The sequence below is a fragment of the Coturnix japonica genome, chromosome 5 (assembly GCF_001577835.2).
Source record: "Coturnix japonica isolate 7356 chromosome 5, Coturnix japonica 2.1, whole genome shotgun sequence".
In the NCBI taxonomy this organism is placed as follows: Eukaryota; Metazoa; Chordata; class Aves; order Galliformes; family Phasianidae; genus Coturnix; species Coturnix japonica.
In genome coordinates this window covers 32121003-32138180 of record NC_029520.1, presented here as the reverse complement: position 1 = coordinate 32138180, position 17178 = coordinate 32121003, and the positions used below count along the sequence as shown (strand labels likewise).

Below are 17178 nucleotides of genomic sequence, written 5' to 3'. Positions count from 1 at the left end.
ACTTAACTCTGTGGAAATGCTATAGCTTAACTATTTCCAAATGAGACATGAATCAAATGTGCCTTGAAGGAAAAATGATCTGCTTTTTTGTTATCATGGGATTACTACAGTTTTGCAGAGTTGCAGTTTTAATTGAAAAACATAATTTTCCATAATATCACTTGTGTTCACAGATTAGATTTGAATTACTATCCAAAATTTCCTGTTGTTATAGTAATTTTAATTCACTTTTTGACAGGTAGGAACCTGAGTATGTGGCACCAGCTATACAAATTGAGAAGTCACTCTCCCGATATTTCTTTTCAAGATAAATTGCCTAAGGATATTTTTTGTGAACAGGTATTGGATTCTCAATGCCTGCCTACCTGTCTTCAGTAGAGAAAAACCCAAAAAGCTCCATCTTTCACCCACAGTTTTGCCAGTTCTGTAGTGATGTTATGCTCCGGTCTTTATTTGTATAAAAATGTTTCAATACAGTACATGACTCCAAACATGTATCATGTGTTGTGAGAGTGCCTGGACAATGGAAAATGGCACGTAATGCAGGGCTTGGGGCTCAGTTTCAAATTTATCATCTAGAAGCACACTCCAAAGTAGCTGACTAACATTAGCTGTCTCTTCCTCCTCTAACTAAATACATCCATGGGAAAAACAGCATAATGTGCTCACAAAACTTCCATTTTCATCCAATGCCCTACACAATCTTTATTTTATTTATTGAAATTTCTCCCTTATATATAATGTACAGAGAAAAGTTATTTTGCACTGCCACCACTGCAGGAGCTTTTTAAATGATTCAAGGAAGTATAGCTTTCATTTAGGTTTGTGCCCTCCAGTCTGTTTATACTGGTCGATACACTTGTCTGAAAAATATAATGGATTAGCACATCATTCAACAAACTAGTCAGAAGGCAAGCTCAAGGCGACAGAGACCAAAAAGTAAATTACAGCCAGGAGTAGGGACAGGCCATGCCTACAGCTAGGAAATATCATATCAGTACAAAACCTGTATTCTGTGAGAATGTTACTTGAACTGAAATGGATGAAAAATTTACACTGGAATATCATAAAACAATAAACTCCATGATTTCATACAGAACTGTAAATTGTACAGTTTATAATACCCAATGCAAAAACTGTTTCTCACAAGCAGTACATGGTGCAGTCACACCTCAGATTAACAATCAGCATTTTTGCTGTTTAATCTAAAAAGATTATTTGTCTCAAATTTGGTATTATTTTACATCAGAGTTTATTTAACACATTTAAGTATGTGCAAAACATAACACACCAAAAAGCATATTGTGAAAAGCAGTGAAAATAAGGTAAAACAAAAATAAAGGTAAAAGAAGCAGATCCTGATACATAAGAGAGCCTTGAAATTCAGAAGTCGTTATGGAGAGCTATTTTTCTTTTTGAAGAACCAGAAATTAATCAGAAAGCTGAAGGCAAAGACTTTCATTTTACTTCTATTGTAAAACTTTGTTATTTGCAAGAGATACGTTAGTTCTGTGTTATGCAAATCCATTCTCGTTTACAAAGAAAAAACAATGCCAACAGTGTCATAGGAGACAGAGGGCATCCCACCCTTCTAAAAATCCTTCAGAAAATTAACATATTGGACACAACTCCCTGTTGAGGCAGCTCTTCTAGCTCAAATGGAGGCACACTTAGAAAAGTTCTGTGTGGATGCTATGAGCGAGAAATCACACTGTATCTCCATTAAATAAAATCTTGAAAACAGCTTCAAGTAACTTAGAAAATCATAGAATCACAGAATCATTAATGTTGGAACAGCCACTAAGATCATGTAGTTCCACCACCAACCCATCACCACCACGTTACCCACTTATGCCATGTTATTCAGTGTGACATCAATCCTTGTCTTGAAAAACTCCAGAAATAGTGACTCCGTCACATCCCCTGCAGCCTATTCCAATACCTTTCACTCTCTTGGAGAAGACATTTTTCCTTAATAACCAATCTAAACCTCCTAAAGCCATTACCTCTTGTCCTACCAACCTATTGTCCCAAAATGTACCAGCAGGAAGAATGAGAAACTCTAACCATAACATGATTTATGATTTCCAAAGACAAGTACCTGCAAGAGAATATCTTGCCTCCAAGTACGGAAACCAGCACTGCCACCATTTTTTAAAATTATTATTATTTTTTCCACTCTCAATTTCCACTTAATAATGTTTATGTAACAAGTAACTTTGCCTTCTGCTACTTTTAGTTGTGCTTCTATTTTAAACATGGCTGTAGGTATTACTATTTCAGATTTCCTTCATGATCATATCTCTGCTTTTATTAATTCACATGAGGAACAGAAGCATATGATTTCTGGACCACAGTTTTGCCTGTCTTTATCCCTGAGGACTTAGAGTGAACTTCAAGTAGCTTTTCTAGGAGAAGAGAGAATATATCATGGAGCACTGTTATTTGAAGGGAATTCCTGCACTTTTTAATTCATGTTTACTGCTCACAGTGGAGCCAAAAGCGTAAATGGAAAGCAAGCATTTATATTTTGGATCAGTGATTGCTTAATCTAGATTATTCCTGCTCAGAGACTATGTCAAGCCCTCAACTCATGAGAAAAGTTTTGTTACTCTGAAGATGAAGCCAAGTGGATTTGGACTCAGCTCTCTGCATCTGTGTAGTATAAATCTTAATCGCCTGAGAGGAGAGGAGGAAAGCTGATCTTTTCCATGTTGTATGTACACTGCACTGATAACCAGGTTTATAGTTTGGTAATTAGTTGATTTGCAAAATTACATGTGCAATGGGACGTGTCTATTTCTTGGCTATGCACTCTTATGCGGCATATATGGGACAGTAATCCATGAAACATCAAAACTTTCCTTGTTTTATACACACCAAGATGTACTTGACTAATTCATTTCAATTTAACAAATCAATTAAACACTGAGCCCCATTTCCCATTTTTACAAACGCATGTAGTTTCACAGTTTTGACTGACCAAACAGTCATGCAGACACATGACCTATGCACTGATTCTACATTTTTATAGAGATAAATTCAAAATACGGAAACAAAACAAAATTGTAACACACTATATCAGTACACATTCACTGCTGAAGTCATTCAAATATGTTAAGTGCATGTTTTTGGTCTTCAGTTTTCTCTCCTGAACTTTTGCATTTGTTGAGACTGCCACTGATTTTAATGAGAAGCAACACAGTTCACAAGTCTATGCTCCAATCCCTCAAAGATTTAATTGAACAGCTTTATACACATCATTAGTTTCGTAGCTTTCAATGAGAATTGTTGTGTGCACATTTGCAGGATCCAAACCTTTGTTATAACATATTCAACCTTTCTTCTATTCATACTCTATTTTATTGGAAGTACAACTTGCAGTATCACCTTTTGTTATTATTGCTTAGTGCTTGCCGTTCAGAAAACAGCTTTCAGTTTCTTGTCCCATTATCAGATTTACCACTATTCAGAATTAAATTTCACAGGATATACATCTCTTTCAGACTAAATAATTTAGAAAATTTCAGCTAAGCTTCAATCTGGACACAACAGTATGTTTTTTTCACTCATGTTAAAACAGTAAGGTTTTCCCTAAGCAGTCATCATATTCCCATTTCTCTCAGAAAATAGATTTGAAACTGGCAGACGGGGTTGCTTTTATACAAGAAAGATGCTATTTGCCATCCCAGGAAAAGTCTACTCAAATTTGTCCAAGTCATATGCCACTGAGCAAGTAACTGCTATTTAAAATAGGTCAACACAAGCATTTTCTCAATTTTCATACATAATCTACAATGCTCCATGGTTATGGTAATGAGCCAAGGACATGACCTGTATGATGACACCTGTGATTCAAGCATTGGTGGGATACCCACCAGAACTATGCAGTATCATACTCCTTTTCTGCTCTTGAATCATGCAAGATTTGAGTACCTGAATGAACTGATACCTACATCTGGTAAGTGAAGTTTCAGTGTGGAGAATAAACTACAGAGCTGTGATGGGAATGCATACTGCTGATAGACTTAAGTACGAAAGAGGGGCCAAATGAATGAATACAAAGATCTGTCCAGAGGAATTTTAATTTCAATGGCCAAATCTCACTATAATCCTTCCTGGGAAAACAGACTTCATCCTTTAACAGCCAACCACACTGCACCATACTCCACTCTAAAATATAATGAGCTTCAACCTATCAGAGACTTCAGGATGACCATGTCCCAAAATCACTTGACTAAATATATGTGCTCAGAACTATAACACAGCAGCAGGACACATCTTAGTATTCTAGAGCAGTATTCTTAGTATATCTTAGTATTCTAGGCAAAAAATTGGCATCCATTCATGTTCATCAATACTTGCTGGACATTTATGGAGGCCAAACAGTGGAGGTGAGCACAGCAAGCTGGTGGGAGATGCATTTTAGCAGTGGCAACAGTGATCACATCCTTTGGTGCAGATTTTTATGAGCATAGCATGCAGGCTCTTGCACACTACTGGTGAAAATGCATAGCTAATGGCATTGGTTGTGCTGAAAAACTGTGTTTTATAGCTGATAATCAGTGTTATTGTGTTCTTTGTATCTGTTGTAGTTTCCAAAGAAATAAATTGGAGGCATTACTTTTGGAGTGACCTACATAAGTATGCATTCACACAAAATCACTCAGACACATACAACAACCACCCACCCAAAGACAACTGTCATTGTAAAATGCTTTAGTCTCCTAGGTACTGAGCTAAGTGTATACTGTATTGCATCCTGAATTTTGCCACTATACTAACAGAATTATTGCCCCTCTCCTACTTTAAGCTCCTCATCCCAAAGTTAAAAAAACAACAAACAAACAAACAAACACCTTGAATCTTGATCATGCAATAAGTACCATAGTTTGTTTTTTGGGCTAATCATCCACTATTATCCTCTGTTTACATTTTTAAAAAGGTTACAGTTTTTATTGTTAAATTTTGAAAGGCGAAAAATATCTACGCCTTATGAACAGCGTATTGCAAAATGAGATTCTCGTAGACACCAATCTCATTAAAAGTTAAAACTGTGTCTTCTTAGCATTAGTGAGGAATAAAAGGGTAAGAATGAGGTGTCTATGAGAACTATAGCTATTGACATCATTGACCTATAAATACGTCCTCTTCAAGTTGATATACAGGAATTCATTATCCCTGTTTTGATATAATTGCTAATACCGAAAGCCCTTTGCTTCCAAGTGTTAATACAATTGCAGTTCATAGTTCAGATTATCTGCCAAAAAGAAAAACTATTTTTTGATCATAAAAGTTTTCTTTATATTCTTTCTAATTTAGTCAAATAATATCAGATAATCTTAAAGCAGATTTAACAGGAAATTGCTAGAGACTCCATCTAAGTAGCATCCATTTGCACTTAGATAAATGTACTGAATGTGTAGGAAGACTTTGACAGCTTGCCATATGTGATTTCACTCTGTAGCCTACCTACTTTACCATCAAAAGTTATATCCTTTGAAGCATTGCCAGAATTACTTTAGCCCAGTAGATATGCTAGAAGTGCCCTTTAAAAGCCGTATCATTTCCTTTCTACTCTGACTAGGTTCAATGTAGCATCTGCTCAACTAAATTCCTTTGAAGGTTAAAACCAAAAAAAGCCCTGTTGTACAGCTTACTAAGATGTCCAGTGCTGAATGAAGACCATGGATGCAAGAGAATAAATGTGAGTTAAATGAGACTATAAAACAGAATCATAAAATTACCAGCTATCATGGGAATATTATAATTATACACTCACAGGATAAATATTTGCATTTCAGGATAGGTAAGCATTTTATTTAAAATAATAATAATCCCTGAATTTTATATTTCCATTATGTTGATTGTTTATATGCAAATGCTGATACTGCTGTGACATGGGTGCTAATGCCATAATAAAGCACATCACCCATGCACAACTTGATTCAAAATAGCAATTGTAAGTATGTATATATAACCTTTAGAATCCTTGTATTTTTTCTTTTCTTTTTTTTTTTTTTTTAATAATTATTTTACAAGTCTCTATTATTTTCACAGCACCCTCCTAGGTGTTCTAGAGAATAATGAAGAGATAGTTCACATCATCTAATATAAAAGAAAAGCAGTTGTGACATTTTAGAAATTATTTCAGTTTTGCTTCTTTAATTTCTACAAATACAAGTTACGATTAAAGGTCTATGAGTTTACAAAAGAGAAGAATAATTTCCAGTAATTATGTGATTTTTTATATCTGCTTGATTGAAAAGGTTTCAAAACATATTAAAATGGTAGCATCCCTTCCTAGTCTCTTGAAATCCTGCAACATCAATTTTAATTAACAAGCTATAAAAATTACATTTTTATATTAGGGATCTTATTTTTTTCCATTAATTTTACTGTTTCGTATGAATTTGCATCCTTACTGGGGAAACCGCTGACTTTGTTAATCTGCTAGGATTTATCAAGAACATCCTTCACTGTTCAAATTAGGTACAGCATAAACATGCTTATACCATTTAAATGGCTCGTGCTGGTGACATATTGAGAGTACAGTAATAACTTGTTTCACATCTCTGTGGCCTTCGATGATATTTATAAGATCACTCTTACAGTTACAAGTGTGAGTAAATCAAGAGGAGTGCAATGATACCAAACAAGAGGAGAAAAGAACTAGTATTAAGGAAAGGGCTTTGATTTAGCCAAACAAAACAACTGGAATATCCTTCATTAACTTGTTCGATTTGAAGTGTACAAAATTCTTTCTGCAGACCTATTTCAAACAAAATGCAGGAAAGACAACAGTTTAAACTTTCAGTGAGCATGAGAGGCCTCTCATGCTCAGCTTCAGTGAAGCTCTCTAGAACCTGAATTTTGTTTAAGTGCAGTTCAGTGAGCAAACTTCTATTTTGCATTGTCCTCATGAATTATCTTCTAAACACTGTGTGCTTCAGCAACAATGCACCCAAAGTGAATTTGCAAACTAATAGGGAAGACAGATTTATGAACAAAATATTACAAAACTGCAATCAATTTTTAACTGATTTATGCAACAAAAAGAGAGTGATAAGACTCTTATTCAAAATATTATTTGCTCGTAGGGACAGAGGGACTGCTGAATAACTTTAAGTTGACGATGCTGGTGGATACGTAGTAAACTGACAACCATTCAAAGATCAGTGAACAATTTTCACTGACTTAACAGGTTGTGGATCCAACTCATGTCAAGAAAAAGAAGCACATACAGAGGAAAAGCTACACTTTTTCCAACTACATTAATAAATTTTGCAAGATGAAGCATCTCTTCCTGCAAAGTCATAACGCACACATGCTGCCTCAATATGTGAGAGAGACACTTACAATATTAATCTTTACTGTGCATATGTTACGGAAGTTCAGCAAGACCACATGGATATCTACACTGTCATTCTAGGAACGTCAGGAATGTATGTGGCTTTGTATTAACTACTCACATATGAAGATGTGTTCACCCAAAACAGACATCTTCCTGGAATGTAGCATGAGAAGGTACAGACTATGCTTCACTATACTGAATGGCTACATCCTAATTCAAAAGTACCCAGCTTAGAAAAAACTCTTGTCACCCAAAAGATCCAAAGACAGAATCTTAAACAGAGAATAATTAATATAGGCAATAATACCGTCATACACTTTATTAGCACAAGGCCAGATTTATTAATGTGAAGTCTTTGAAAGTTATCTGGAATGCAGTATGACCGTTATATATCATATTAGTTTATAGATCAATGTGATTTCATTCATATAAAGACAGTGTTTTCCCTTTCTATTTTACTGTTGTCAAATCTCACACCTTTACTGCTGTAGTAACATAATAGTGCCAAAAAGTCTCAGACTTTCTCAGACTTTTCTGAAGGGGAGGAGGGGGAAGGGGGGGGGAGGAAGAGTAGAAAATGTAAAGTAATTAAAGCTTTCAAAAAAACCCCAAAACCTGACAAAAAACAAAACAAACAAAAAAACCCTATGGAATGTAACTGTAAACTCAGCTTAAAAAAATTATTTTCATGTACTAAATAACTTGAAACTAGCTGCATTATTAGAGTTGATCCTGGGGCAGGAGTTCTGATTACCAAATGTTGGCAAAATTTTTCTTGTTTAGCGAGGAAGAAGAACACATTCTCACAGCTCTGATTCTCAGTTGCAGAGTAGGGGCAGCATGCCATGTCTCTTCTGATCCTTTCCCTTCCTGTCTGCTCACACAGGAGAGACATTTCTTTTTGTCTGTCTTGCTTAAACCATTTTGATTCCCCCTGCTCTAATACATGCACGTGCTTCCTGCCTCTGGAGGAGAGGATAATTCTTGCTCTCAGACTCATCCCCCCACTGCTGAAAGAAGGTCTTTCCTCTCTTTCCTTTTTTTTTTGCCTTAACTTTCTGACTCTGAGCACAGGAGGTTTATCACACTCTTGCCACATCTCATCTCCTGTTTTTTGAAAGGGAAAATGTAGCCTTTGTTTGTCTCCCCTAGCTGCCAGCAGGAGTGTGGCTCTGCATCAGAGCTGGCTTTGGCTGTCCCAGCACAGTGAGAGCACACTGTATGTGTCCCCAAACTGCTTAGTGATGCCCACTGTAGAACCACACTAGCCTGTGCACTGGGATGGGATCTCATGGCACAGCTTGCAACAGGGCATTAAACTGGCTCTTCTATGGATTCATCTATAAAGGGTCCTTCTGGGGCAGTGACATGAGAACAATACATAAATAACTGCCACAAGGAATTGAGTTACTCATTATTAATGCAGGTATGTTTGAAGGCAGAAACAAATAGTAGAAAGAACTCTGAATGTGAATGCTGTTGAGGAATTCATCTGAGGAACTAGGATAAAAATGGGTTCACATTGAGTGTAATGAGTTTTCTGATGCTCTTTTTCCCCCCTGAATGTTAAATACAGAAGATGATCTGCTTGCACTCACTCTCATGTTATAGCTTTACCAGGAAGCTGGTGCCAGCCTCTGTGCAACTGGAAACGTATGCACTGGATTTCTTGGAATCCACCCTGGTTCAAATGCCAGAAAGAATTACAGGGAAACATGAGGTTAAAATGCTAAGGCAGGATAGGTCTATTTTAACGCAGAAGATAAACGGGGAGACACAAAAGAATACAGATTAGTACTGTAAGATTTCTCACAAATGTGATTCTCTTGAATTTCTACTACAAACCTTAGGGATTAGGCACCACCAGACTTTGACTCAGGTGTTTTCTGGTCTGTTAAAGACAGTATGAGGAGAATTCTTTGACTAGTTCCCCCACTAACTCTGTGGAGAATATCTTCACTGAAGAATTTGGAACAATTCTCCTCTATTACCAATAACACAAATTTTCCTCTTGAATTCTCATATTCTGCAGGGATATTTTTACTCAGATCCATCCAGGGATTGTATATGAGAGCTGCTCCGAAAGTAATGCCTCCTATTTTATTATTCTGGTCCACGATATCAAAGGCAAACGTTGGTGATTTGGCAGAAGAGATTGAAACTTTCTGTCAATATTCTGTAACATTTTGTTGCTGCGCGACAGATGGCAGCAGAGGGGCAGTCTGACAAGTCACATTCTGGTCGGCCACGCATATTTTTACAAGTGTGGCATACATGTCTCCGCAAAAATGCATAGTTGCTAGTGATGGTGACTATGTTGAAAAACAGGTGAGAATTTGCTCTATCAGTGTCTTTCTTCTATTTGTTGTAGTTTCCATGGAAATAAATAGGGGGCATTACTTTCACAGCTTCATATTTATCTAGGCACTGTGTTTTTTCAAAACCCTAAACAAATCCTTGAGTTCCTGTGGCCTGACCCATTCTTTTTTAACTGTTTGAAATTGGAATGCTGCTGAACAAACCTGCACGGTTTCACTGCTACAAATCTTGGGTCATTTCATACATCACAGAAAACTTGTCAGGCTTTTAATTTGCCTTGCATTATGTAGAGACGGAAAAGTGAATCAGTCTCTAGCATCAGTACCTCTTAGATGTATTCAAAAGTATATTTTCTCGCTATGAATCAAAACTTGTTGATGATATTTAAAAAAACTTTTTTTTTTTTTAGAAATAAAATTTTGATCACTTGCCAGTTTAATAACTTTTTAACCTCACTCTTAAAAGACCAAATAATTACGTAATTTTGTGGGCTTTTTTCCCCCTCCCTATGTAAAATACATCAAGTTAGTATGGAAGTATGTCTGTTCCAAATTGGTATGTTTCCCACCAGTATCTCTTTTTCTCCCCCAATTATCCCACAGCTGTTTGTTTGTTTTCTGACTATATATAGAATATTTCACCAACTTCCATACAAAAATCTTCTAATGTAATGCAAAAAAGATCCTAAAATACACTGTGGCTAAGTTGGATAATTTGTGTGTTAATTCAGGAAAAGACTTTGTCTATTTATTTACTTTTTAATAGAAATGAAAAATGTGAAATAGCTAAACTGTCTTAACCATCTTACCCAGATATTTTACTTAAAATATTGCATCTACCAGACAGCAAATGGTCTGATTGCTAGTGATAATGTTCTCAATCAACTTATTTAGTACCAGAAAGAGTTAACAAGTGCAATGAAAATACCTCATCAAAATCTTATTTTTAATATCAAATCATTATGTGACATGAAAAGTCTTCAGCCTTCAAATGTTAAACCAATGAGGCTATATTTTACAGCACAGAGAATGTGTGTGATTCATTTTAACTAGTGAATCCCTTCTGCATAAAGTTTCTCAATGTTTTAGCCTCAGTGGCTGGTAAAATACGTTCAAAAGAATAAATAAGAGGAACATGATTCTCATGTAAAATGGCATTCTGGATTCCTTCAGTTATCTCAACAGAGAGCTAAGTTTAGTGGAGCCTATAAGACAATACTGTTGGCAGTATTTAAGCATACTGTAGAATAATAATAAGCAATACAATGTGATCAGTAACAATAAGTTAATTTCAAGTTTTTAAAAAATCAGCAAAGCATCACTATATACTGCACTTGGACTGACTACAAAGTGACAGTCAGCAGATTATTCCACAGATTTCTAATGCTGAAAATTCTGATGGCATTTACTAGCATAACCTTTCAACTCTGAGCACATCAATAGAAGCAGACAGTGGTTTGAAATATGATTCCTTGCAGATAGCATATCCTCATTCATCTGACTGTGGTGCTCTGTGCTCCATTGCACAAACAGCGGCTCACCCACTTCTGAGAGGACACTAATAAAAAAGGCATCAATTTTCAGCTCTAGTACTACTGTGATCTCTTTATATGTTCGACATCCAACATTAAATTAAAATGCTGTTATAAATCCTACTTTCTGAATCTGGAATGAGTGTTGGGTTTTTGTCGCATGAGACTGCAGCAAATCTTGTCAAAAGCAAGGAAGCACGTCTTGTTCACTCAGAATTAATGTTGTGGATGAAAGAAAGAGGTAAAAGAGGTTGAATAGTGAACGGTGGGTGTTCAAAACAGTAGGTAAAGCAGCTTTGGGGTACCAAACAGAGCATAACATTTGCCACTTTCAATGGGCTTCTAATCAGTAATTATAATTAAGAATTATAAAGCATGTGTGAAAAATAATATTTTCACAATGTAAAGTAACTTAAAAAAAATCCTGCAAATGCTTTTATTCTTCACCAATTGGGCAACATATTCCTCTCTGCTAGGCAAAAACAGTTTTGTAATAACCAAATAAAACAGGCAAATTGTTTTGGATTACATCAAGACCATACAGTGAAGGTTGTTACAGGGTGTCTATAAAAAATTATGCATATTGGTGTTGATGTTCAGGACTTCTGTCAGCTTGTCATTTGTACTTGAGTTGTCTTAAAAGTTCTTGCATTGGGATAGAGATTTAAAAAAAAAAAAGAAATCATATGAAGAAAAGATTACTGGGCACTGGTGCAAAATACTAACACAGTGGCAAAATCTTTTCCTAAGAGAAAATAAAGCTGAAAGCAAGGACTGCAAGAAAGAAAGCAGACAGGATATTTCTGCTATGTGGAAGGCTGCCATATGTTTTGGAGCCTTTCCTCTGTGTCTGATAGCAACTAATGGCAGGCATCCTTTCTCCTTTAAGAACTAAGCTAAACTATATTGAAAAGGCAATAATGGCCTCAGCAAAGATACTGTGTCTACAGATATTTGTTCTTGTTGCGTTCATTCACAATTATGAAAAAAAAGAAATAAGCTTGCTTTTTTGGGGGTTGGGGAGTGCCTTGAAGAGCAGTTCAATATCTGGATCGAACAGAGGAACTTTTTCCCCCCAAGGATCCTGCCTGAAGAAACCTTGACATGCACAAAGTCAGAACCTAGACAAAGTTGCCCTGGTGAGAACGATAAGGTCACCCGTGGGATTGCTGAGATTATCTCTGTCAAGCACTTGGACAGCATGCAGTCAAATGATGCATCATGCAGTCATTTTCGGGGGGGAAAAAATCAATTTCTTCACCAGGTCGCTATTTGCTTTTCAAAGTGCCCTTGTAGGCCTTCACCACCAAGCATTTATCAATTTAAATGTTGTAAATTGATAATGTGCCACCATGCTTTGTACTGTTTCTGAATTATTTTGATACTTATATTTTCTTTCTGCTCTCAACACCCTCAGAGCCACTCTATTTCAAGACTTCCTCCCTTGCTCACCTTCCTCCTTTAGTATAAAAATGAAAGTAAATGAAATTTCATATGTTGAACATTAAAAGAAATAATAACTTCCTTAAAAAACACATTAACAAATTTTTCCCAGGCTTCAGTAATTTTTAAAGAGGTCAAAGTATACAGCGCTGGTGCACCAGTTTACTAGATCAGCAGAAATTATCCTTTCATAAAGTATTATATAAACTCAGAATGCAAAAAACCAAACCAAACCGAAAAACCTCTGCTATTGTTTGGATATGCTTAGAGAACTGAAAGGAATGTAATTTTGCTGTGAATTTCCTGTTTTTTGTTTTTTTTTTCTTTTTTTAATTATTATTTAGATAATGGCACAGTGAGTAAAACTTACAGAACAAGTGCAAGTTTAGCTTTATAGTACTTTTAAACAAACAGAGCACAAAGCAATCCTTTAACCATCTACTAACCTCAAGTTGATTTGCATTGAAAAACAGGTAGAGCAGAGTAGTTGAGGTTTATGCTTTGCAAAAGCAAAAGAAATACACGGCTGTTGCAAAGCATTCTTAACCTCCAGTGATTTATTGGCCCTCAGCCAAGTTATCAGGGGAATCTAATTCTTCTTTATTATTCAAATAAACCACATTTGGCACCATGGTTCCTTTTCAGAATAGCTGCACAAATAGACTGAGTACTGTCATTTATTTGACCTTGTACTTGTGTGCTGTAGCTATAATTTTATTTGCCATTTCATAGAACAAATGCATAGAAAGCCAAAGTAAGGAGACAGGTTATGCTATTAGTAACACTACACATGTAATATACTTGTTGGCTTTGCTTGCTCTGTTTCAAAAATTACAAAATCTCAACAATTTTCTTCTTTTATTTTTTTTTTCTTCACCTCTATTATCTTTTATTATTTCTGCAGCTGCACTGCTCCCTTTTAATGAGCTTTCTCTGCAATACGCCAGTTTATAAACCTGGTCCATGTTCTGGACAAGCTGTAGCAAAAGTGTGAAATATTTCACTTTCAGGTGTGGGCCTCACAGAAGGGAAATAATGCATGTACTTCTTGTTGAGTACAACTGCTGGTGAGAAATGATTATGAATTTCATTCCTGAAAAATATTCACCTAGCTTATCAGTCCATAATATTTTATATTGACCCCTCACACTTCTGTTAATTTATCCCTTGTTTCAGATGGACTTTTCTCCCCATTCTGGACTACTTGTATCAGCATACTTTTGCACGAAGTCTCATATTCAAAGACTTTGCAAAAGAACTGAAATTAGATAGGTATTTATATTAACTTCCAAGTGCCCAATTCCATTTCCTAAAGGAAATCTGGGGCTGAATTTTGAAAATTACCTACTAACTTGAACATGTTTGAGGACACAAGCAAAGCAATTTTGCTTCACTAGAGATGCGCAGTGTAACAAGGGCTGTTTGCCTTGGCACATGGGGAAACTACACCATCACTGGTCATGTAGTCCAACAGAAGAATGATTGCTATACCACGTGGTTCTAGACATGTCTGTCTCTTCCAACATGCACTGCAGATCCTGAAAGTATGTTGGAGTATTCCAGCTTGCCCCAGCTATACCTGGGCTATGACTATTTATACAGACTAAGGATATAACAGGGAGATTTTATTCTCTTTCTCAGTCCTTATTTTTATCTAACATTGTTTTTCTCTCTACTTCAGCATGTCCTCATCCTCTGAAACTGCTCTGATTGCAGTTCCACAATGACCTGCTCTGAAATACCAGAAACCATGTCTGCCAAGTTAGCCTGAAATTCTTGGTTAACATTAGCTGAGAGATAAAGTGTTCTAAACAAATATGTGTCTCTACACGCAAGTTACATTCACTGCAATGTTGGAAGAATATTTATTTTAACTTTTGTTTACTGTTTGAATATGCTGTCATTTTTGCCAGAAGTAACTTTATTATCATCATTGCCAGACTACCTTCCAAGATAGTGTTTTATCAGATTTTTTTTTTTTTTACTATTAGCCTTGCAGCTATCTTAGAATATCAGCATCCTTTTTTTTTATCCTTTTTTTTTTTTTTTTTTTTTTCTGCACTGTCTCTCGTTTCAGAGAAGAGAACTGGTTCAGTCAAAAAGGGTTTTCACCTGTTAAGACTTGGTCTAATTGTTATTTTCCCATTGCTAAGAGACGTGAGATTTTTTCTTTGCAAGTACAAAACATATTATATACAATTTCCATACATACAAAAAACAAACAAACAAAAAACCTAAGATGGCACTTTACTAAAAAACAAGACTCCAAAGTCAGCACTTCAAGATGATGATTCAAATAATAATGCTTATAATGTACATCCAGACTGTCTGAAATGCAGATTTCCTACAGGTTTTTTTTTTCCTTATACAAATACACAGCTGGGAATGGGGGCTCATATCAGGATGGGGACACATCAATATTTACTTATGGCAGTAGCAAAAGAACGCCAATGCACATGTATAACATAGCACTCTTTCAGAAATTCAGAAGTAAGATTGTTGTTGCGGAAATATTAGCAATGATTTTAAGGATATTCTTACTTCCCCTCACTCCCCCACAAACAACACTCTGAATAATGATTTATGGTCAAGTAGCTACAGTGCTCCTTTTGTAATTGCTGGAAACCTCGCTGTACAATAGTATAAAACTAAACAATACATTAAGAATGTAATAAGTCAGAGACATACAAAGTAAAGACTGATGACAAGTGAAAATTAAAAGATATCTGAGCAGATCTCAGTTGATATAATCTGTTAACATATTAAAGGCCACAGTCCTGATTGTGATTTTATATCATTTTCCCATCAATACCATCAGCAATGAACACAAGGAAACACTTGTGCTGATAAATTAAAGACTCTAACATGCAAAGAACATTGCAGAATCCTTTCTTGAAATGTATATGGGGATCGAGATGAAATGCAAAGCCACACCAACTGGATATAAGTTCAGAGTAAGGAAAGATTTACTGAGTCCTATAGTTATAAAGATAGTGGCAGAAAATGTTTTTAACGAGGGACTAGCATAGGGTTAAAGCCAATTTTTTTCTTGAACAGATGATATTTCAGATGGCCACACTATTCCAGATGCATCAATTCCTTGAAAATCCAATCCATATATGTGCATATGCTGTGCTGGCAGGAGGACTGACTGAAATGGCCAAAACCCAAGAGCTAATATTCTTTTGGCCAGAATAATGCAATTATTATTTTCCTAGCTATCAGTCTAAGCATACAGAGCCATCTGTTATGCAAAGCAAACATACACATCTCAATTACAGAAAATGCAGTTGCCTTGACAGAATTTGGATTACACCACTAACCAGGGCTGTAAAATTTGTTTTAAGCTACTGTATAATGGATGCCTTTCAGGAGTTTCCTAATTAGCATTTACCTGCTTAAACTAATTATCCATCCTTCTTCTTTACTGGCCTGTTAAACTTTGTTGGATACTATGCATAAAACAGATTAATATGAGCATAAGACAATAATAAACATTAAAGTTCTGATTCCTTACTGTATTAGCAACATGGTGGCGCACCAATTTTCAAAAAACTGAGATTTCTTGATAGGCCAATATCTTCTTCTTATATTCTCTCAGATTAAGGCAGGGATTAGAGTCTATTACAAAACAAGGGACTTTAATGAGAGAAAAAAAATACATATAAGAAACAGCTTTAGCATTTGCTTTGCTAAAGCCAACTGAAAATAACAATCACTGAACTTACTAAAACCAATTTATTGCATTTTCTGTGATGACTTAATGAACATCTATCCTAATTCTCATGACAAATATTCAAAATTAGCCATTTTCTGCATGAAAAGTTAAAATTTCCCATTTCACTACTGTTGGGGTACAGCAAAACTAACAGTTATCAGTGCTAATACTTGCCTCCTCATAGCAGTATGGATACTAATTTAAAGGAAATAAATATTTATATCAGATTTTCTTTTTCTCCTCTGAGTGACCGCAGTAGGAACAGATATCTTACCCCACAAATCATCATGTAAAATCTTTCTTCTGCATTTCTAAGTCCAAGTAGAAAGAAGGTATTTTAACAAAAGATTTCTGAATACAGCAGGATTAGGTCTAAGTACCAGCAAGCAACTTTCCCTTCATTTCCATCCTCCCTTTTAATCTTTGAAAAACTGTTGTTAGCAATTACATTTTTAAAATACCATATTAAATATATTTTCTTCATATTAGTGAACATTTGTGGAAGCAGCAAAATGTGTCCTTGTTGGAACCCTCCCTGCCAGACATTTTAATGGTCTCTTTCAGCATTTCTTGACTCCAAATGACTCCCTGTCATTGTGTCAGCTCCCTAGATAATGCAGGGTACTCCATAAACATCCAGTAATAGGGCACAAGGGAAGTACTATTAACGTATCCCTTTCCTATCAGGTATAGAGGTTTAAAGTTCAAAACAACCAAGAAAAGAAACTTCATTTGTTCTCAATAAATTAATAATGATCCTTCATGGCAAAAAGTTTTCAGGCACAAGTGTATCTTATTTGAACATCCAATACC

At 35.7% G+C, this 17178-nt stretch overlaps 1 protein-coding gene across 3 annotated transcripts in view; it reads right to left on the bottom strand.

Moving 5' to 3' along the window:
- Nucleotides 1–17178, bottom strand: part of NPAS3 (neuronal PAS domain protein 3) — a 301073-nt gene that overhangs the window by 162604 nt on the left and 121291 nt on the right. The gene's annotated exons all lie outside the window — the stretch shown is intronic.